Source organism: Tachypleus tridentatus, chromosome 10 (assembly GCF_004210375.1).
Source record: "Tachypleus tridentatus isolate NWPU-2018 chromosome 10, ASM421037v1, whole genome shotgun sequence".
NCBI classification, from domain to species: Eukaryota; Metazoa; Arthropoda; class Merostomata; order Xiphosura; family Limulidae; genus Tachypleus; species Tachypleus tridentatus.
In genome coordinates this window covers 165,442,128-165,467,769 of record NC_134834.1, presented here as the reverse complement: position 1 = coordinate 165,467,769, position 25,642 = coordinate 165,442,128, and the positions used below count along the sequence as shown (strand labels likewise).

The window sequence follows — 25,642 nt, the reverse complement described above, 5'->3', positions numbered from 1 at the left end:
TCTGCTCAAATCTTAAGAAACAAGTGACCCTGTTATTCCATTGAAAGTCAGTCACAGCAGTTGTAGTAGCAGGTGCTCTGATTTACTATCTTCCATAGGATCATTAATTCAAACTTGGGAATGGTTGTACCTGAGATCGTTTAATTCGTGTATTGCATGAAGTGAGTTTCACGTTTAAAATAGTGTATATGAAGGAAGTCAGTTACTTTTTAAGATATTACTCTTAAGTCAGCGATAAGAATGCGATACCACAAGTTACAGTTGCCTATCTTAATAAAGCAAGACATTTTGAGAAGGTCAGACCAGCATATTTTAATTTTTTTTTAAATGTCATTCTATATTGAATCCATTTTTGATAGCAGTTTGGAAACCTTATTTTTGTTGCAAGTTTGAAAGAAAGACATTATTTTGCCGTTTCTGTTGTTATCTTTTCCTTGACCACAAAAACAACACAATTTCGCGATGTTGAAGAATTGGTTTAAGTTAAAGATATATTTCGAAGACTTTTAGTTTCTCAAATCACTCATCTGCTGAAGTTACAGAACCGTCCAACTCTGACGTGGTTTAGGGGCGGTTTGTACCGATTCAGGGCAAGGTTCGTCGAAGGAACTACTTTGAGTCGGTACGAATCACCTCAGCCATGATTTTTCGTCGAAAAGACAGCAACTCTTCTGATTCGTTTTCCACACGAAGTCTTCGTCCATAACCTGAAACTCTTGGATTCAAGAAATAATACCAATAGAGTAGCTGTAATAATACAAGAACTATAACTTTGTTACTTGTACCGTCGTACCTAACTTGTGAGTCTGGGAAAGACTGTTGTAAATGAGTTGGAATGCCTGCGCTTACCAAGATAGCACGTTAACACTTTCGACGCTTTTTGAATTCATAGCATTAAAGCCTAATGCGCCTCTCCTTTAACATCATTTTGAATTTTTCTTGTTTTTGTTTTTTTTTAACCAAAACTATAGTAATCTTACTGTGAAATAGAATTATCCTCAGATGTCAAAAACAAACACCTAGTGACAGTCATCTGAACACCTATTTGAGAAGTACGTTTCTATTGATCGAAAAGTTGCAGGTTGGATGATTCGGAGATACCACATCCATTAAAAATTAATAGACCAGTAAATGTCTTGTATTCGGTCAACTACACAAAAGCAGTGCTATTTTTTTACATCACGTGGTATTGAGGAAAGATGAGATATTGTCCACTAAATGTAAGTGTTCAACATAATATTTCAACCGCCAACATTTGTTTTTTGTCGTCGTTTTCTCTCCAAGATAACAAGTGAGGGTGGGTGTAGAAATCATTTAATTAGAAAAGTTGGGAAGTTCAAATATTTTTGTGGTGTTGTGGTAGTTTTATTTTGTTTCCTTTTGTTGTTTCTTGTGGGTAATATACAAAAATAATAAAAAAATAATTATTGTACTTTGGAACTTCGATAAGTTCCAAATGGGTGGTGCTGGTTAGCTGCGTTTTATTCAGTCTCTTACCTGAAAATAAGTGTGTCCCTCGAAGAACTTTTTGCAGTATTCAACAAACAACAGCTGTAATGGACTACATTTATGATACAGATGTAAATTACGCACGTATATTATATCTGTGTCACTTATATATTTAACATGTATGTAATGCATTTTGTTATAAAAAAATAAAATTTGCAAATGTCATGGTTCCACTGTTGTGTTGTCTGTTATCATATAGTGAAAACCTTCAACTCTACAATATTTATCAAGTACAGCATCTATTGATCGTGCAATATACATATTTAACACTACACCATTTATCAAAGGTACGTATTCAAAATTTCCGTATTTTTATGAAGTAAATATGCAATGATTTATTGAGTACAAGTTCAAAATTAGAGACAGCTAGACCAGATAGCCTTTGTGTAACATCACGTGAATATGAGAAACATTTAAATACACAAACATTTTTTTTAAAACTCATGATGAATGTAGGATATACGTAGTATAAAATAAAGTGAACAAACATTTTATCAGACTGTACCTGATGACTGTTTCAGCACTGGACCTGAAACCTTGCACAACGTGAACTGTTAAACAACGTTTGTACATTTTCTGATTTTCTTGGTTCATCTTGTCCAGAGGATACTGATGGGGGACGAATTGTTTCCAAAGTCAGTGTAACTCGGTAACAAGCGATGAATCGAATCACAAGTTGGGTTTCAAGCGACGAATCGAATGACAGGTTAGGCTTCATATTTAGTATTTGTGTTTGTTATTTTACTTACCAAAACAACACCCTAACAATGTTTATGATTCAAAACTACAGTGGTTAATATGTTACATTAAAACGATTTTGAATATGTAAGTCAGCACTTGTCGACAACAACTGATATAAAGTCACGGTGGAAAAGCACGTATCAGAACCAGATTTTAACATTACTTGGTGATTCGTAGGTAGTATAATGCTACCGCAGATATATCGGTTTTAGGAAAGGTATGTAACAGTCCTTTCCAACGCAAAATACGCATAGATTCAGATCATTAGAATGTATTGAAATTGGTGGCTTAGAAGTTCCAAGATAGGGATATCGTTGGAACGTGACGTCACGAAAAAAATGAAATTATGGATCAGCTTGGGGTTTACGACCATCGAAAAAGAGTACTATACCAAGTCATGCGCTAGACGTGATGAACAAATTATTACAGCGAATTGTAACAGGATGCTTCATATTAAAATATATCAATGTGACCAGTCTATGTAATTTGATATTTGAAGCATTTTATGTAAAACCCTTTTCTTGAACGTACACCCTCCTATCAAAATCCATATATATTGCTATGATAAACTTGTCTGGCTGTTTTCACTCTAAAACCTTTATAGTTTAGGAATGGTTAGGCCTACTGATAAACACTTTATGTACATTAATAAAATTTGACACAATACATAAGACTAAAGTCAGGCAACATACATTGTAAATAAATATATTAAGGTCCTAGAGAGTCTAATGCCTGCACGTTATGCCACATAATGCTCTAATAATCTGATGAAGAAGAACCGTTTTTTTGGCTGTAAACAATAGAAACATCTTTACAATAACTAAATTATAGACGGTTATTAGCGAAATACATAACCACACACATATTTTCCTTACATAAGCACTCATTCAAAACCTTATAGTACTTCTTCAAGTGATATCGTACCATTAACATCCTATCTCAAACATCATACCTTCTTGTTATGAGGGCGCGTATGGGCACCGCGGTAGAGCTTCCTATTTCGGAGCTGGCGATCAGAGTTTGAATCTGTGCAATACCGCATAATATTATTCTTGTCTTATATTGTGAGTGCGTTATGGGACTCAACCACATCTCATTATTTAATAGCCGGGTCAAGCGTGACCAGTTTCCACCCCTCACCACCACCCACTAATAAAAATGCTCTGTACTTTAGAGCTGTGGGTGCGTTAAAAGAGTAACGAACATATTCCGTTACTATACTAGAACAGCCAACGAGTTAGCTGGGGATGGTGTTCAAAAACTTTCGTTCCTTTACTCCATAGTATATCAGTTGCAAATTCGAATCTGCTTAAGCAAATATCCTCAAATAATCTTGTGAGAAACCTGACAAAATATACTAATTTAATAGAAATTAGAAATAATTAAAACGAATAATCGTAAGTTTAAAAAGGTAGTTTCATTATCAATCATCCTGTGATATTCATATGTAATTCACTACTAAATATTATGCAATAGTTTCAAAGCAAGTCTGTTGAAAGGTCCAAACTCCTACTGTTGTTCCATATTTGTTTTAAAATAACTATAAATATGTTCCAACATTTTTCAATATCATTGACCAATTCGGACAGTTTACATAAAATCATTGGAAAAAAACACCCGAAATAAAAACGAACCTTTTTTTTCCAAAAACAATAAATAAGTCTTGATTTTTTTTATCGAACGGGATGTTATTCCAAACAAATTCGGCAGAATCATTCTATAATAAAATCAAGTAAAGTTTCAGGAGATTTTGGTTACGAACTACATTTTCTGCCCTCAGTGATTAAAAAGGATTGAAAACGCTCTACGTCATATTACTTTTAATTTATTTACTTTTTTCAATGACTCTTTACAATTTCTTTGCCCTTTTAAGTATACTCCAAGTATATTACCTTTAACAACGACAACGTAGAAGTCCCTTCCCCAGTAACTCAGTGGTAAATTTGAAGATTTTTTAACGCTAAAAGTCGAGTTTCTATACCGTTGGGCGACTCTTAATCTGAGGGTCGCGGGTTCAAATCCCCGTCACGCCCAACATGCTCCCCTTTTAGCCGTAGGGGCGTTATAATGTGACGGTTAATCCCACTATTCATTGGTAAAAGAGTAGCCCAAGAGTTGGTGCTGAGTGGTGATTACTAGTTGTCTTCCCTCTGGTCTTACACTGCTAAATTATGGATGGCCAGCGCAAATAATCCTTGAGTAGCTTTGCGCGAAATTCAAAAACAAACTATACCGTTGGCGCGTTTAATAACAAAGGCCACCCATGATCTAAGTTGTGCATGCGTACTAGCCCCAGACGCTGGATCATAAATCCCGAGAATTTTCTCCCTTAAAACTGGAACTTGGTGCTAGAGGGATTTGAACCTGCGACACACACTTTACAAATCAAGCGTCCTAACCATCCAGCTATGCCGGGCCGGTGAAATACTTCTCACAACAATTCTAAACCCAAGGATAGAAGCAAAAACACACGTTATATATATATGGCGCACATTCCTTTGAAAAAAAAACGAGTTAGTTCGAAACTCTTTTTATGCTAGAAGAAGTAAGATGTTTTTCTACATCGTCTTAAAGACTTCTAAATTTAACTTTTCTAAACAAATTTTCTATGTGCTTTTAAAATATTTATGATATATTCGACAGCTTATAGCAAATTGATGAATGGGTGGATAAATATAGACAGGTAGATGCTATCAAAGTTTAATCATTGGCAAGTGCTATTTGAAGTACAAAATCAGATGCGTACGAATACATCTAACAAACCTAATTTTATGAAATGGAAACTACACTGATAAATCAAGACTAACAGGCCTCCATCGATGACGAATACTTTTTGAAAATCGTTAACAAGAAAAAGCTAACTAATGAGGGAGGAAGTTAAAAGAAACAAAAAACTTGCTGGTAAGATTTGCCTTGTAATATCAATACTAACAGATGATGTTTCATGAAAATAAGAAACGCTCTACTACATAGTGTGTCGTGTTTTCTTTGAAAAAGCTATAAAAACCACTTTCGCATATATGTATACATATATATACTGTGTGACCAATCAGATTGTCACGAATTTCAAGGTAAATCTTTCTCCAATCAATTTGTTATAAATACACGTTTTTTGTTGGTTTTTTTAACTGAAAAGCTTTCGGGTCTTTATATTGTTCACGAGTTTATATAAGTCCTATTTTTAGAGATTTTAATATTAGCACGGACATTTTATGGCAAAACATTTATCGTACATAAATGCTAATACTGCATGTCACTATCACTCAAGATATTTATTTGGTAGAATGTTTATTAAGAAAAAGAAACTCATTGGTCTTTTTATCGTGCTTCATAACAATCCATATGTAGTGTAGGTTAATAAAATGTATTGCGATCGATTGTAATTATTATAAACCAGCTTTATAACAATCCATATGTAGTGTAGATTAATAAAATGTATTGCGATCGGTTGTAATTATTATAAACCAGCTTTATAACAATCCATATGTAGTGCAGGTTAATAAAATATATTTTGGTCGATTGTAATTATTATAAACCAGCTTTATAACAATCCATATGTAGTGCAGGTTAATAAAATATATTTTGGTCGATTGTAATTATTATAAACCAGCTTTATAACAATCTATATTTGGTGTGAATCTTCTCGACTTAACGATCCTCCAACCGGAATCTAATCAAGAAGAATGATGTGTTTTTAAAACTTCACAGGTTGTTAGTATTTAACTCAGTATAATTATTCTGGAACTCCACCAGTACAAATAACCCGAAAGACTCTTATGAATTTCATTCACAGCTCACTTTTCGTATATTCACACATGTTTTTAGATTCCTTTAAGTGAACAAAGTTATAAGGGGAGTCAATCGTAATTTGTGTGTCTCTGAAGAAAACAACCATCGTCTATTCATTTTAATATCTCCTTCATCCATTTGTTACCATGGAGATTAAGTCTTCCTATACATCGATTTCCACGAACGTCATTTCGAGTCTTCGAAGGTTTTGTGACATCTTTGCTTAGAATGAATTATATCTAAGAATGTTAACATTAAAATCTGTAAATGAATGAAACTAAGCTGCGTTGAACAATAAATCCTTGTTTCTTGAAGAGCGTTATAATTTATATCAGTTATCCGCCTTTTAACACGGAATCAAGAGTTTGCATAGAACTAAAAATCATACGGATTTATTAAGCTTATCCTACCTGTTTCGTTTCAAAATACTACATAACTTAAGTTTCTCGGGCATATTATCAGATAATGTTAATGCTTTTGTATGTCAACTTATATATTTCTATCCATAGAAACTATGTAAATATTATTTACTCTGTTTGATAGCATGACGTATCGTAACTTATAATTTGTAGACGATTCAAGAATTCTGTGTAATCTCTTACCAATACTTTTTATATACCAGTGATCAGAATCCACTTTGTTTGCACTGCTCCTTGACAAAACTTGTATGCACGAACACACACCTGTTCTATTTTCTCCTCCACAACCATAGGGTATTTTGAACATGCAGGCCATTGGGCATGTATCGAATGTTACTTGATATACCGCTTCGTAATGTGTAGATTTTTGCCACGTTGGTGCGTAACTGTATCAGTTAAACTCAGATTATGTTCTTATATGTTAACACACGCATCATATGCAACTCGGGCTATGGATCGGAAGACCCTAACACTGGAGTCTGCGATATGCCGTAAACAGTCTACGCTTTCAGCTGTGTGCACGTTACAAATGTGACAGTCAATCCGACTATTCGTGAGAGTAGCTTTGTAGACAGAGTATTTTTTTTAATTTATTGCCTTTTCAATGGTCAACTGTCATCTGAAACTTGGAGTCTCAGACTGCGTTATTTCACTTATGTGTAGCCCAAGATTCCATTCATAAAGGTATTACCAAGAAGCGTGGATAGAGCTTGAATCTCCGTCATGCTTGCCCTTCCAGCCGTGGAAGTGTCGTAAAGTGAAAGTCAATCCAACAAATATAATTAGTCAAAGGTTTGGATTTGCTGTTTTCAACGCAGTCCTTATATGTATTGTTGACGTGAAATTTTTGTATATGGAAGTTCACAATGCTAAGACAATAACTGCACGAAATTCAAAGCAAACGAAATCAACACGCTTGAAGTGAGTATGTGTGCGTACGTGTATTGCTCATATGAAGTTTTTGTAGATGAAAGTACAAGATGCAAAGATAATACTAAACTGACCAACGACAGTTTATAAGCATAAGGATTGGTTTTATTTTGGACAAAATATATGTTTCGGCAGAACATTAATCTGCTCTGTCTTTTTTCAGATGCTAATTTCAATTAATGTTGTTGTATTTAATTAAGCACAAAGCTACACAATGGGCTATCTGTGCTCTACCCACCACAGGTATCGAAACTCGGTTTATAGCTTTGTAAGTCCGCAGACATACCGCTGAACCACTTGGGGGCATTTCAATTAATATAAAATCGTTTTGTTCGGAAACACATTGCTTTGTGAATTTTTGGGGTTTTTCACAAAAGGAACAAAAGACTTCAAGTAAATGAAACTTATTTCTGTTAGAAATGACAAACGAAAATAACGTCGTTTTTTGCGCAGTCTTCCAGTTCACTCTTGAAAAAGAAAAGTCCACCTTTCGAAAGCGTTCGGGTTATAAGATTTTTCTTTCATTTTTATCAAGACTTCTTGAACCCACGTGTTTTTCTAACATCACGAATGCTAATAAATTCCACAGAGAAATTACTGAATTACTTTTTGAAAACCAAAAATCGTACAGCCAACTAGATTATCCGCTTACCAGCGAAAGTGCTCATCATACTTGTTTTTAATAATCACTAGAGGTTGGGCGTGGCTTAAGATATACGTGCAGTCGGAAAGGTTGAAGTTCTCGTCACTTTGATACAACGTTCCATACTCTAGGTGCTTATAAGAGTGACAGCCAGCATCATTACTCGGCTCAAAACCTAAATAAGCATTTGTATCAGTGTCTGATGTTGACTGGCTTACTTACTTCCAGTCAAGATAGAGGCTGTTTTATCTGATACCTGGAGACCTCTGATCTCAACTTATAAAAAATATACGTATAAAGTGCTTTCCAGATTATAAATGTTAATACCATTACCTCGGAAGTCTTAAAAGGAGTGAGTATAAGTTTTACAATTTTCTTATCTTAAGATAGAAAGTAAACCAATGATTATGTTACAGTGTTCAAACAGAATGTATTGATAATACACATTCATGTTGTTAATGTATTTTATCCTTGTTGTACTCGTATTGTATTGGAACAAAGTGCTTCAATTGAAACCGTCAGTAGCGACACTTGATGTAGGGTTACACCCGAAACAAATGTGTTTGGTGTGTTAGATAAATAGAAAGTGTGAACGGGTTACGATCAGAAATAACAAAAGGCGTGTGAATGTATGTAATTGCTGTAAGACCATGTCAATCAGTTACCAGTCTTTGTCATTGTTAGTAGCCTAAACCATAACAACTTCCCGCTTTCGTTACCATGTGCAGTCTGAAAGTGACAGCAGCAAAAACATACTATTTGTTTATTAAGCACAAAGTTTCTACACAGTAGACCAGTTGTGATCTGTCCACATGAATATCGAAACCCGATTTTTAGAGCTATAACCTCCAAATCTAGCGGCTGAGCCACTGAAGGGAAAGGTGAGGTGTAAACTAATCAGTATTATAATATAAAACAAAAGATGGTACCAAAGCTTAGGTGATCGAATAGGGTAGTAATCATGATAGCAAAAGGTAAATACGTCTATTAGTAACCTTGGAGCATACCTTAACTATATTATATCTAATATTATCCACTGAATTATTCAACAATCTGTAGACCTAATTAGCAGCGAATGGTATAGAAATAAGCCACTAACGGAAGTGTTAAACAATTGTTGTATTACTAATCCAATAACAAAAATATGAAAATAAGCCAATAAGAGAAGTGTTAAGTCGTTGTTGTATGACTAATGAAAAAAAAATGATGAAAAGATATGTTTGATGTAGTCATTGTAAAATATATTTTATGTTACTTTTTAATAAAAATATTACAATTTATTTTAAATATTATAAACACTGGTTTACTAATGAAAACTTATATAAAAACTAGGAATTCAGCGACAGTCACGTGATAGTTCAGATGCACTTCTTATTGGTCTAGCTCCAAAAACACTTCTGATCCTTTCTCATCACAGTCGAAGGAAGCAGAATCCAAGGCAATCGTCAGTTGTTTTTAGTTATGATTTCTTTGTTTTTGAACTCCTGCCCCAATATGAAGCTTCTTCACCTCACCACCCAAAAGAAACCACAGAGTATAAACAAACGAAAAGTAACAGGACGATTCTGAAGGAGACCGTAAAATGGGGAATTATATTAATGAATGTGGGGGATCTCAGTATTTACTGAATCGATGTACTTGAAAGTACGTATTAACATGTTAAAATCAGTAGTAATAATTTCGGATGTTTGAAACCTGTGAATTTCACCTTCTGCATATAATCAAAAAAGCACTAAAAGTTTTACTGGACTGGTTTCAATAATTCATTTATTTATCTGAAAAGTGGTAAAGAATTGTTGAAAATGAGTATCTTTGTTATATTAAGCACAAAGCTACACAATGGGCTATATGCATACTGTTCACAATAAATTAGAGTTTTCAGTTCTTAAACTTACCAACAGCTATCAGGGACTACTTATTTAATGCAAAACAAATAAATTTCTTTCTAAACGTCATAACGTTGTTGCTGTTGTGGTGGTTAAGCGCACAGCTACACATAGAGCTGTCTATGTTCTAACAACACTTATCGAAATACTGTTTCAAGCAAACATGTCGCTGTGTCACATCATAACGATCTTTCAAGTAGTTGAAGTCCGCAGACATGCCGCTGTGTCACATCATAACGATCTTTCAAGTAGTTGAAGTCCGCAGACATGCCGCTGTGTCACATCATAACGATCTTTCAAGCAGTTGAAGTCCGCAGACATGCCGCTGTGTCACATCATAACGATCTTTCAAGCAGTTGAAGTCCGCAGACATGCCGCTGTGTCACATCATAACGATCTTTCAAGTAGTTGAAGTCCGCAGACATGCCGCTGTGTCACATCATAACGATCTTTCAAGCAGTTGAAGTCCGCAGACATGCCGCTATGTCACATCATAACGATCTTTCAAGCAGTTGAAGTCCGCAGACATGATGCTGTGTCACATCATAACGATCACGTCTTTCTCGTCCCTGACGAGTTTAATTAAAATGCTTAAAACATCTAAGAATGTAAGTATATTAAAATAGGATAAAAGCACATTACGGGTACCATTGTTGAAAAATTAACCAAAATTATAGATATTAACTAAAACGAATTTGTGTGCACTTCAAATGCACCTACTCTTCATTTATTTCAACAGTCTCGAAGCAATTCTTTAATCTGCGTAATTCTAGTAAAAACTACATAAAAATGCAGATTTATTGTGAAAAAAAGTACGTGTACTTTCTGAAAGTGGTGTATTTTAGGTCAGAAGGTAGAAAAGTTAGTGCCGACATTCCGAAACAAGTAATAAAATAAATAATACAAAATTATATATTCAAACACCTAAACACGCCCTCTACATTCCGACACTCAGTTACACAACCCCTTTCAAACATGTGGTCAGCTACCGGTCAGTTACCTCTTTCTTTCTTTGTGAACCTGACGATGACCAAAGAAGATCGAAACGTTGTTTACTCCTCTAGGTAAAAAAAAAATTTCTCAACCAAAACGAGCTGTTTTTACATATATATTTATTTTTCTTTAGTCCCCCGCCAGTGTAGTGGTAGGTCTACGGATTTATAACGTTAAAATCAGTGGTTCGATTCCTCTCGGTGGACTCAGCAGATAGCCAGACGTGGCTGTGGTATATGAAAACACACACATTTTTCTTTATATTTTAATACCCTTCAGTGGCACAGTAACTTGTTATTACTAATTAATAGAAATTGCATGTGTTTGTGAGTATATCGGTTTTGTTTGTTTGTTTTGAATTTCACGTAAAGCCACACGAGGGTTATCTGCGCTAGCCGTCCCTAATTTAGCAGTGTAAGACAAGAGGAAAGGTAGCTAGTCATCACCACCCACCGCCAACTCTTGGGCTATGCTTTTACCAACAAATAGTGGGATTGACCGTAACATTATAACGCCCCCACGGCTTAAAGAGCGAGCATGTTTGGTGCGACGAGGATTCGAATCCGCGACCCTCAGATTACGAGTCGAACGCCTTAACCCACCTGGCCATGCTTGGCCGGCACAGTAGCATGTCTTCTGACTCGCAACGCTAGAAACCGGGTTTCGGTACCCGTGGTGGCTAAAGCACAGTTAGCCCTTCTTGTAGCTTTGTGCTTAATTATAAACAATACTTTATATTTTAATACCAGTAAATAATATATTATTACGTATGATAATTTATCGCGGATAGGCTCCGATTTATTATGTTACGTATTACAATCTCATATAGCCGAAAATGTGAATTTAGAAGTTACATGAATGCCAATATTTATCACATGACTGATATTTGCCGATGAAATTGATAGACACAATTTTCTTTCTTGACACAAATATATTTTAATATACAAACAACAATACAGTTTATAATAACGGTTATTACAAATAGTGATTTATATAGAAAAGTTTTATAAACTTGCAAAGAATACTGAGTCTTCTATTTGATCTGGACCGAATATTTTATCGACGGTTCACGATGAGGTAGCAGGTAGCCCTCGTGTAGCTTTGCGCGAAATTCGAAACAAACCAAACCTATATTAAATAAAGCATATAACAAATATATAAAGCAACAAATCTGTTTCATTTTATTACACAACCGGAAAAAGATTGTTGTTTATTTGCTTACGTCAAAGAAAAACAAAATGTGTTGTTACAATTTTTGTACTACTGTGACAAATAGAATATATCATGATAACTTAATATTAAACCTGTCAAAAACTGGAAGAAATTGCACATGGCATTACAAAATAAAACTTAATTTATTTTCACACTACATCTGGAAAAACAAGTTTAATGTTGCAACTGGAAGAAAATATAAGACGTCATAATTATACACGTGTTGTATTACATTTGGGCAAAATACAAGAAGTTATTATAATTATAAAACTACGCCTAACGGAAAATACGGTGAATGTTCTAAAGTAATTGAATGTCTTGCAGAATAGAAAAACTAACCTATTCTTTATTCTACAACTGAAAACGAAATACGACGAGGTATTATAATTGTTTTTAAAATTCCATTTTAGCGTTTATGGTAGAATTGTAATTTCGCATAGTTCTGATTTTGTAAGACAGCTAAAGATGTACGTTTTCAATTTCTATAGAAATACACAATTTTTTTAAATATCACTAGCTCCTGGTCAGATCAAGCTATCAATATTTATCAGAAATAGAACTTAATAAAGTATTTAATGTGGCTAACTTAGTATACTGGTCGAACTAGAAGTACGTAATGCCAAACACATGATAAAGCATTGGTTTGCAGGGAAGGAAATGATGAAACAAAATTACATTCACTTGTTGAAAAGCTTGAAATACAAGATTTTCATGTAAAGTTACATTTCATCATCAATTTTTTCTTCTACCCGAACATACAATATTTCTAACTAAAAAATATGAAATTCCTCAAGAAAAGCTAACTTCCTGCGAAATGTAATATTTCGATCTCTGGTTCACCAGTTGATGTACTCCATATTTCGGCCATACATACACATATTCATATGCATATTATATAAAAAAAAATTCTGAGAGACTAATTTTGTGTTTAAATCATAGCCTCGGGAATTAAAAACGCTGTTAGTCAAAACATAGTGTTGACGAGCGGAGAAAGTTTGACTCGATTCCGTTACGACTGTCTTCTCAACCCTAAAATTTTATTTTTGATTGAAGGAAGAGAATCACACCCGCTGGTGACGATCTGATAATGAGTTGTCTGGATCGAATAGTCTGAAATGTAATAAAAATATTGCAAGCGAGATAGGAATTCTTTTCTATTTTGACGTTTACAAGAGCAAATGTTGACCCAGAGTGACAGCTATTCCGCTCGTTCTTCGCTGGTACTGATTATCAGTTCCTCTTTAAACGAACCTGATGAAAGTGATCTGTACAGGGTGCTAAACGTTTCAAGTTTTTCGTTTTGTTTTTCTCTCCACAGAATGTGTATTTAATAATTGAATTCAGTGAAGTCTTTAGACGTAGACGTAAACTCTGCAATGAAGCCTTAACCAACTGTGTAACCATACTAGAAAAAAACAAACCAGCTTGCGACAGAAAATTAAGAATGATATTACCTAAGAACAACCTGCTATAATAACATCTCGAAATCCAGATGTCGCTTTCAATCTATTCGCAAAATTAATGAAATTGATGTTCATCATCGTACTAGATGAGCAAGGGAAGGGTTCGTTTCCGTGGCAACCAAACAATGTCAGCAGTCCTAATTATGCACAAATTATCCAGTTACCAGCGTCTTCTAGGAAGTTAGTTACTAACTACATGTCTTCAGTTTTATACGTATTACTGGTTAGCTAGTGCAGTAAATCAAAGCAGAGAGAACTGACTGTACGCCCGAGGTCTTTCAACGCTGAGAGGACCAGGGATTAATACATAGTCTGCATATGCATTAAACATGGTGATTTATAACATTTACTGGTAATTGGTCGACATATTTCTTATGAAGAGAAAACTACAATATCTTCCATTTGGCACATAATTAATTGCTAGTGTGAAGATGAGCTTACTGCATTAAAAATTCTAATCACAAGTACATATAATTTGTACGTAATTTTCTTCTCTGTAATATCTGAAAGGAAAGAGAGTATTCTCTTATAATTTATTTTTACTGTAATGAGGATTTTACATAGAAAAATATCTTAGTTACTACATATTTTGTTCAAATATATCAGGGCTAATTAATGCACGTAGTTTTCAGTGTTACCTAAAGCGTGTTTCTGGCGCTATGTTATTACGTATTTTATTGTTCCTAGGCATGTTAAAAACGTGCATTTTCTATAGTCGTTGAACTAGAGAAATTACTGAGTACTTAGAATGAGATGCTTTATAGTTTAGACTGACAACTGTTGAACCAAAGAAATAAAAACACAGTTGCCATAACTTATTTCTGGTTAGAACAACTGTACGTTTTTACAATATATCTGTTACAAAATACACGTATTATATTAGTGCTATAAAAGACAAACTCATTAGGTAGTAAATAAAGACGTAAAGATGTAAGATTAAAAATATTATTTAAAACTTAGAGTCAATCTATGAGCCATTACTAAAAAAAAACAGCAACAAAAAACCGGGTTTTAATACTCGTGGTAAGTACAGCACAGAAAAGCCATTGTGTAGTTTTGTACTCAACAAACAAATAAAAGTACTGAGTTATAAGCAGGAGATTATAACGTTTAAAATGCGATATATGAATATTATTTTCATGCAGATGCAAAATGACTGTGTAAGCTTTTCCTGTTTTTAATCATGTTGCTTGTAACTTCTCCCAACCTTCACTCTCTAACTGAATTATTGTATTTTACCGAGACTTCAAAGTCTTGAAATACATTTTTACTTCAAAGTATGTTTAATCCAGTTGGTCTTATTTCTTACACCAGTTTATTAGAATATCACAAAATTGAAGCGTAGTTCAAAAGTAATTCACATACTTTATTGGAGAAGTTTCTTTTACAGTTAAGCACAAAGCTATACAATGGAATATCTGTACTTTGTCAGCTACGGGTTTCTAAACCCGATTTATAACACTGTAAATTCGCAGACGAACAGCCGTACTACTGGGGAAGCCCGAAGTTTGTTATTTAACCTGATCCTCATTAAACTCCCATAATACACATTAAGTAGCACACACGAACTGAACGGTACCTTTGTTCCACTACTTAACGACCCAATTACTAGAAAATGTGACTTCAATACTTCGCATTCATTACGTGTTTCTGTAATAAAAATAACACGACCAATCAGTCTATCACACAAGAACTTGTCTGCATTTTCCTTAGAAGTTTCAACTAAAAATGTAGATTTTTACATTTATCAGCATTTAAAATTTTTACTTTTTAATCTTTTGCGTGCTCAGTCTTTCACCAAGCGCGGGCCTGTGGCAGAGCTTTGGATATCGGTGCTGAGGTGCTGACGAGACGGTTTTAAATCCGTGCGATGCAACAAGATATTCCTCGCACTTTAAGCTGTGGGTGTGTTTTAAGGGTAATAGTCAATTCATTATCATGGATGATTGATGGGTATGGTGTTATTGACTGACTATTTCCCCTCAAACCAGTAATTCAAAATTAGGGGTGGCGGCAGATGACATCAGTAGCTTTGCCATAGATATAAAAATACAGTCCTTGACGTCGCATTTAATGAAATAAAACAAATTGCACAGTTCGAAGTATTTGGAGGCTTTCTAATCAATAAAACCAATTAAAATTCTACGTTGTGAGGAAAAAACAGATCATTTAAACACACACACTATAAGAAAAACGGTTTTTCTTCTTAGGTTGACTATATGATACGGGGTGTTTGACGTGAATGTTTTACAATTCACAAAGGTCTATCAGAAATATTTTTTATTGATTATAAGCTATCCACGCGCACATTATTCAACCCCATTGAAAACAGCTACAAATCGTCAAAGAAAGATTGCTACACAATCGAATTCAACGTGTATATGTGCGTTTTTTTATAGCAAAGCCACATCGGGCTATCTACTGAGTCTAACGAGGAGAACCGAAATATAATTTAATGTCCCAGTTGTAAACAGTGAAAAAAATATTGTTGTTATTATAGTTAACTGCAGTTATTAGAGCTATGATTTACTGTGTATTTTGCATATAAAATCAGCTTCCGTCCGGGTTTATTTGACCAGTTCCTCAGATCAATTGTTGCGACAGGTAAAATCATAAAATTGTATATACTTAATACGATACTCCATATGGACTCCAAACACAACTTGATAACTTGGGGGTTAAACTGAGTTATTCAAAATCAAACAGCTTCGTAATAGCAAGGATCTCAAAAACACTAAGCTATACTGTCATCTTACTTCATCAATCCTCCACATTATCTTAATCATGAGCTAAAAAAGCTTATTCCCTTCATCATTCTGTTGAGAACAGTTTCATGTCCCATTTTTGGGCAACAATATAGATTGTCGCGTAGTAACACCGTAGAAAAATCATCTTATTAACGGCGTGAGGCTCGCCATTAAGCAAAGTGTAAAAACACTAAGTCAAAATTAATAACGCCTCCACAGTTGAAAGGGCGAGCATGTTTGATGTGACGGGTATTCGAACCCTCGCCCCTCAGATTGTGAGTCAAGTGCCTTAACAACCTGGCCATGCCAGGCCTTTAATATAGGAAGTCTAAGAACATACTTTTATCATATGTTTACTTTCGTTCCTTGTTCCACTTATTTTAACTCAGTAATAAAACATGGAGGTGTGACGTCATAAGATCCAAGGGGCTCTTTCTTCAACACGATGTTTAGTTTTAGTGTGTCACCATAAGATATAAGGTGGCATTGACGCTTTTCCTTTCCTGTTATAGCAAACGCTACTAAATGTTTTGTGTGTTTGCACATTGTTAACCTATCAAAATGCTTTTGATGCTCTTTGTTTAGTATAACATTCAATTATGTTTTAGCTGTTACTAACTGCACTATGTAAATTCTATACTTAACACATTCGCTCCAAAGGTCATATTTGCTTTGACCCCGCATCGTTTTGTTGTTTGTTTGTTTTTTACACGGAATAGTATTTCTTTTTGCCAGATTTAGGATTATTAGGTATAAATGTTTTTTTGTTAACTTCAAAGAAATAGGTGACATAAGTCTTTGTGAAAGTCCCTTTACTTCCAGGGTCATGTGACTCACATCGGTTTTGTTCTAACAAGAGGTATATTATATTTTTGTAATAAATAACCCAGTTGAGAAATTATAAAAGAAAATTGACAAAGATTTACAATTCAAAAATACGTTTTATAATTTATATGTATGCATATAATCACTCTTTGTATTGTTATATATTGTGTGTACACAAGTCTTTTTGCTACCTAAACATTATTTTAAAACCATAACAAGAGCTTAAGAATTTGCCTTACGAACCAACCTCAAATAGCCCCTTATAAATTTAAAGCCCTGTTAATCACATTTCTTTGACATGAATTTACCAGCATATTGTGGTCACTCATGTGTGAGTTCGAATATGCTCGCCCTTTCAGCCTTGGGGGCGTTATAAGTGACGGCAAATCCCACTCTTCGTTAGTAAAAGAGTAACACAAGAGTTGGCGGTGGGTGGTGATGACTAGCTGCCTTCCCTCTGATCTTACACTACTAAAGTAGGGACGGCTAGCGCAGATAGCTCTCGTGTAGCTTTACTCGAAATACAAAAGCAAATAAAACGAACAAACGCACTGATGTGTGAGTGATGCGATACATTACCGTAAAACCATGTTACTCATATATGAGCGACGCGGGAGCGAAAGTGCTGAGGTATCATATGTCGAATCTATTATTTTATACCTTATTTACTTCAGTTAGATGCCCCGTTGTGACATCAGTAAGTCCACAAGCTTTCAACGCTCAAATCCGGAGTTCGATTCCAAACGATTGACAAACTTTAATCAGAAAGAATATTACACCATGTCGATCAGCCTTTACCGTCGACTGGTATAAAATGTCATTGTTTGAAATTAGCACACCATGCTGTAAACATTTGTCTGAAGAAGTGAAAGCTGACACTATATCGATCAGTCTTTATCATTCGTCAACTGTCATTGTTTGAGGGTTGTACACCATAAAATAAACATTTTGATCGGAAGCGGTGAAAGCTACAATTATAGGTCGGTTTTATATAGTCCGCTATACATTTGTAGACATAATGAAATGTCAAGAATAACATAAGAGATACAAGTATTGTTACAAATACATACATACATATAGACAGATACTAAAGAAGGAGACTGTTTTTGTTTGAGTATCACGTACAGCTAGGAGAACGGGTTGAACGTCGAGTCCACGCGCCATCTTGTTAATTATTAGTTTTACTAATGAAAGTAATTTAATGTCATTGAACATTTTCTGCACGATATTTACCGGACGAACCCATGAGAAGTACGTGGTACAAATACGTGTGTTTAGAACTCTGTTGTCAGAAACCCAGATAAGTTCCATTACGTTTATGTATAATTAAGGATACATTTAATCTGTATAAAGTGAAATTTGGTTGCAAGTGCACAAATAGTGCGATCTTTTTTAACAATAAGAATGAGAGAAAAAATAAAAGTAACCAAAATAAACTACTGGAGAAATTCATATTATGTCTATCATACAATCAGAATTAACGTTTAACAATACACATTTAGTATTTATATTTGGAAACAAAATGTGATAGAGATATAATAACTCGTGAATAAGTTCTAAATTGTTTCTATTTTTGAAAAATGTACAAAATTATGCAACCTATTCGATAATTAAATCTCGTAACGTACGAGATCCGTTATGACACGTTTAACTATTCGATAATTAAATCTCGTAACGTACGAGATCCGTTATGACACGTTTAACTATTCGATAATTAAATCTCGTAACGTACGAGATCCGTTATGACACGTTTAACTATTCGATAATTAAATCTCGTAACGTACGAGATCCGTTATGACACGTTTAACTATTCGATAATTAAATCTCGTAACGTACGAGATCCGTTATGACACGTTTAACTATTCGATAATTAAATCTCGTAACGTACGAGATCCGTTATGACACGTTTAAGTTTTATTTCATTATATTTATATTTCTGCCTTTTAAACAGCTCCATCTGTTGGACTTATCTTCGAAATTAGACTTACCAACGTTCTCGTCTTCATTCCCATATAAATGTAAGGGAAAATTCTGATTACTTTACTGTTTCTTTCTTTAAATGTAATTTTAGTGTTAAATGGCATAATACCACTTATAAGCAGAAACATTAAGATTGCTTTGTTTGTTTAAAATGTTCAGAACTTAATTTCGGATTATATCTGTTTATCTGCTTACTGTTTGATTCGTCTTTCATCGGTAAGTAAGCCATTCGTCGTTCAGTTTTTTGTCTTTTTAAGAAGTACATAATATTTTTATTGAAGGCTACGCTCAGAATTTATCAGCGTTCTTTTCCTTCTTCATCAGCGTAAATTCATCACGCGATTTAGTTTCAATTTTGAATTTTTTTATACACCGTATATTTGGCTGGAGACGAGTTTGAATGTTTACTTTTTGTTATATTGCTCAAAGCTCAAAGAAATAACCATTTCTATATATAACTGGTATTAAGAAACAAAATTACAAACTTGTTTACAATTTGTTACGAATCAATCATTCCAAGTAATGGTGTTTGTCTTCTATTTGAACGATAGAGAATTAATGTAGGTCGTGTTAATTTCAGGTATATATTGCAAACCTGCGTTATACGCACTTTTGTGTGTTCTCTATGTTTCTTATTCTTAATAATTAGAAATTTATTTCCTTCTTTGCATTATTCTTCAATCGTGTATATTGTTATTAGTATTTGAGTTACTAATACTATTAGTTTGGTAGTGTATCAGTACTGTTAGATAATGCTATTGTTAGTTTTACGAATGACCGTACTGAAGATATATTTCAATTAAATATTTTCTAGTGAAAGAGGTTGTATATCCTTATGTCTAGTGATAGCTAACGTCAAAATGGATATAGGTTAATATTGTATAAATAGCTGAATCAACCACTAATTTAATCAAACTTACTGCCATATTAGTGTTAAGTAAGTTTTATTTAACTACCATCTTTGGATAATTAAACAGTTGAAAGCGCCCCTCAACTCAGCTTTCACATTAACTGATTATTTGAGCTATAGTCTCAGTGGTAAGCGTAAAACAACTTTATGATTGTTTGTTATGTATTTCAAGCACTATAAAATATGCTAGTTACGTATTATTTTATAGAGCTGTATAATATCCCTAGAAATAAAAAATATATATTAATTTAACTTTTATTTATTTATCCATCAGTGCCTCATCCTTCATTTTTACATATCTCACAATTATTATCTATATAAATATAATAATATTGTCTTTTTGTCTATACATGTAATTACTTCGCTGGGTGTAAATGCATTTTCACCCAAATTGATATGGAGATTAATTAGGTCCATGCAGGGGTACATACAGATCTTCAGTTTGGAGTTGCTGCTGTTGTTTTTTGTTTTGCTTTTTGTTTTTTGCAATTACATACGAAGGAATCAACTTTCATGTCCTAAGGTGACCTTTCATTAATCATGAATTTATGTAACAGAGAACGGGTACTCCAACTAGTAGGAAATTATTATGCTAACGTATTAAATATTGGTTGCAAAACATGAAATAATGTATTACTGTTTTTGTATTGGCAAAAAATACTAAAGAATGTTACACAAACAAAAAATAAATTCAATAGTCGAACTTCCAGAAAAATAAATTATGGGTAAAGACTAAGTTTTTACACAGCAAATGAAATAGTTAAGACGGGAAAAAATATTACACAACGTTTCAGAAAACACTAAGTAAATTCTGAATAAACTTTGAAAACGTGATACTTACAAGATTATTATTACAAAAAAAATTTTGTAATCTAAATAATAGGTGAGCTTTACTGTTTTGTTTATTTAACCCAGGTTTAAATCTGTTGATTAATATAATGTTTTGGAGCTTTCAGACCAGGTCCAGTCCATCTTCGGGTAAAAAATGTCATTTGTTAACCAGGAAGTTTTATAACCACAAAACGCTAACAAATACAAGTTTAATAATAGGTGAGCTGCAATATTCTCCCAGTTTTAAGTGTTTTATTTAAAAGACTTAAATCGGGGTTTAGATAAGCAGAACAATACAGCTCATCTGTTATTATTGTCTATAAAACACTGAGAAGAAGTGACCTACGAGTGGTTTAGTTTGTTTTGAATTTTGCGTAAAGCGACGCGAGGGCTATCTGCTCTAGCCGTCCCTAATTTTGCAGTGTAATACTAGAGGGAAGGCAACTAGTCATCGTCACTCACCGCCAACTCTTGGGCTACTCTTTTACCAACGAACAGTAGGATTGACCGTCACAATATAACGCCCCCCTCTCCCACGGATGAAAGGGCGAGCGTGTTTTGTGTGACGGTGATTCGAACCTGCGACCATCAGATTACGAGTCGAGTGCTGTATCCACTTGGCTATGCCGCACCAATCTACCTGCGGGTCATTATATGCAAGCCACGAAGTTTGTGGCAGTAAAACATACAACGGCATTCATTCAAAACAGCGATTCTGTAAATCCGTTAATGTGTTGACCATATGGTTTTTGGGTTTTACAGATTTACCTTCAAGATTCTTTCATAAATATAAATATACAGGTTCCCTATAGCAAGTGAAAGGGTTTTACCAAACAATAGCCGATTTTACCAGATACTCGTACGTAATCATAGACTAGTTTTGAAATAGCCGTTTATTTTACCAGGTCCGGCATGGCTAGATGGTTAAGGCACTCGACTCGTGATATGAAGATCGCGGGTTCGAATCACCGTTACATCAAACATGCTCACCCTTTCAGCCGTGGAGGCGTTATAATGTGACGATCAATCCCACTATTCATTGGTAAAAGAGTAGCCCAAGAGTTGGTGCTGAGTGGTGATTACTAGTTGCCTTACCTCTAGTCTTACAATGCCAAGTGGTTAAGGCACTCGACTTGTAAAGTGAGGGTCGCGGGTTCAAACCCCCCTCACTCCAAACATACTCGCCCTTTCAGCCGTTGGGGGCGTTATAATGTGAGGGTCAATCCCAACTATTCATTAGTAAAAGAGTGGACCAAGAGTTGGCGTTGGGTGGTGATGAGGAGCTGCCTTACTTCTAGTCTTATACTGCTACATTAGAGACGGATAGCGCAAAGAGCCCTCGTGTAGCTTTGTTCGAAATTCAAAAACGAGCCAAACAAATTGTTTTACCAACGTATTTTACCTCATATTCATTACATGTGACCCCCCGCTAGTACAGCGGTAATTCTACGGATTTACAACACTAAAATCAGGGGTTCAATTCCCCTCGGTGAGCTAGGCAAATTCCAAGATGTGGCTTTGCTATAAGAAAATACACGCACACTTCATTACATCTGTATTGTTATATTAGCCATGAGCGACAAAATTATTGGTTCTTTTGTTAAAATGTTTTTAATATAGACGTTCTGTCTAGAAATTTTCATTGTGGATTTTAATTCATTCAATCTGGTATTTTCTTATTCTCTTCCAAACTTTCTCTCAACGATCAGTTCTGCTATGAAATAAATGATGTACATGTCAAAGTTAACAACTTACTTTCGTTCTTTATACTAGTTAACTGTTCACTGTCGTCATTAGTAATTCACTGTCATTAATAATAAATCCACAATCAAGATAGTGCATGCATTTTTTCATTATTCATATTGTGTCTGTAATGTGTATAGCCCAAGTTTATCCACGTTAATTTTGTAATGCTAGAAAGATGTGAAACATTTCAGCGAGATAAGAAACAAGGTGAATAGTTAATGTTAAAAACTTTAGAGTAATAGAAAACCAAGTAACACGCGCCAAGTCACGTCTGGCTTGTTTTTTATTTTAAACATAACCAGGGAGTAGCATTTATGTTTTGAAAATGTCCTCGTTTTATTGTCTGATATCGAGCATTTGAACAATATCAACACATAAATAATTAATTATTTTGTGCGTTTCAATTCGGAATTCATTGCAGAATGTTAAGAAAGCGAATTGCAAAACTCATATATTTTGGCAATAACCTACCTCTTTCGATAAACTTCTACATTTTTCAAGCGGGTAATTAATATATCCTCACTTGTATTTGGTTTCGGGTTATCAAATAAATTCTCTCAATGTTTTTTCATGAAGTGAGAACTAATTGACCAATGTACATTACATTTTCTGACAATTCAAACCTATAAGCGCAGCCATGAAATGTTAGTTTGTTGGATTCACCATTTCTGCGAGTGGTAAATCTTTTTCCAGATATATATAGTTCATCTTATACCCATGCAAATGAACTCAAAATTAAGTCACATATTTACAATATACATTTATTAGAAATAACAAAAATAAATCCTTGGAAACTATTGGATTGCAGAAAGTAGAGGTAAAAATACATTGGACAGACAGATGTAGTAGTTGAAAAACTGTTGTATTTTACTCTTTATAACTTCGGAAATAATATATGTTTATTCAGGTGTATTCGTATAACAATTTCAGAAATTGCCGACGTAAGTATTATAGGATACCGCACTAGGACTTATATCTGTGGTATAAAGACAAATCGTCTGTCTTTTTTGTGGAGTGGAAAGTTTTAATTTCTCTTTGCATCAATAGCCAGTCAGTCTCTGACAACGTAAAAAACTGACCAATTATGAGTGAGCTCCAGTATTTGTGTCGTGTGCAAAAAATAGTTTTTGTTGCTTAATTTTATTCTCCACAGTACATCGCTTCCAAATCTGGTGTTTATACGAGATTTACACTTAATGTTAGATACAGTTTTATTGTGGGAATACCACATCGAGAGATAAATAAGCAAGACAGAAACATAGGACAAATTTGTGGGATAAATTAGATTTCTTATTTTGGGAAAAACAATTCTCCTAGATGTTTTGTAGATGTTAATGGCTTCCATTTCTTATCTGTCTCCTTTTCAGATATAGAATATTGTAGTCATTGCAAGTTCCATACTGCTGCATAATACAAGCTTTAGTGCAAAGATAATGGTACAATGTGTATAACCTGGTGATGGTATCGGTATTTTCAACCTGAATGGCTTCTCACGTGCTATATGAGTTAAACAGGGCTATCTGTACAATGTCGATACTCGTTTGTTAGCATTATCAGCCTTCTGGCTTACTATTGGTTCAAACTGTAGACATTATTATTACTAAACATTAATTATATGTCGAACTAATAATAACAAATATTTTTCCTATATAATACTGGACCTGATAATTGTCGACATCTAAACTCCTTCACCAACACAATTAATTAAGAGTTAGGAAAGCACCACACTTTTAACTTGTCACGTGAACTACTCTTTTAGAACAGAAACGTGAGTGTTTTAAAGAAGACTTTTTAATGAAAATTTTTATTTTTACGTAACTCATAAACTTGAATTCATAAACATTTAATCAGATGACTGAATGATAAACATTTCAGGGAAGTGAATATCTGGCCTTAACAACACGTGCAAGAAGCTGTTATTGAATATCGATATTAGTTTAACACGAAATCACCTAATTATTTTAATATTTTTTTATAATAGCATAGTTTGTTTGTTTGTTTTGGAATTTCGCACAAAGCTACTCGAGGGCTATCTGTGCTAGCCGTCCCTAATTTAGCAGTGTAAGACTAGAGGGAAGGCAGCTAGTCATCACCACCCACCGCCAACTCTTGGGCTACTCTTTTACCAACGAAAAGTGGGATTGACCGTCACATCATAACGCCCCCACGGCTGGGAGGGCGAGCATGTTTAGCGCGACGCGGGCGCGAACCCGCGACCCTCGGATTACGAGTCGCACGCCTTACGCGCTTGTCCATGCCAGGCCTATAATAGCATAGACTGATTGATAAGGAGTGAGGTAATGTCGGTCTTTGTTATCATAGAATTATTTTTGGGGGTTTATTAGGTAGGATGATATTTTGAATGTAAAACTAAATTAAATGTTATTTCGCAATATGAATTCCAACTGAAACTTTTAGTATGTTTTCTCATTATCTTTATATATATGTATATTACATGAATTTCTCATAAACATTAAATTAGCTCATTTTGTCATTTTACTTTCTTGACCTTCTATGTAAAGTGTTTCTCATTAAACGAGCATATAAACTCCTTGTCATTTTACTTTCTTGTACCTTGTTATTACTACTCCAGTGTACCAGCCATAATTTTACAGATTTCAAACGCGAATATTTAGGATTATTCGATTTCTTCAAGTGGATCGAACGCAAATAGTCGCCAGTTGCGTTCGTTGCTTTACGTTAAAACAAGACACGGGTACTAATTAGCAGTACTACACAGTCCTCCAGTTGCTTAGTGGAAAATAACAGCTTAAAACAGTAAAATTCGAATTTTGATACTTGTCATGGGCAGAACACAAATGGTCATTCTGCATCTATGCGCTAAACTGTTTAGTACTGTGTATGAACCAACTTTATTAAAGTGTTGCCATCTAGCGGTCAAGATGAATTTATCACTCTTATATAACTCAATAGATGACAGCACCTATCATAAGCTGAAATATAAATATATGTAATTACAAAATATTTGCAGTTTAGAAATATTTTATTTTTGGTGAG

At 34.4% G+C, this 25,642-nt stretch overlaps 1 protein-coding gene across 1 annotated transcript in view; it reads left to right on the top strand.

Moving 5' to 3' along the window:
- LOC143230847 (GTPase-activating Rap/Ran-GAP domain-like protein 3) overlaps positions 1 to 25,642 on the top strand; it is a 390,350-nt gene that overhangs the window by 183,702 nt on the left and 181,006 nt on the right. The gene's annotated exons all lie outside the window — the stretch shown is intronic.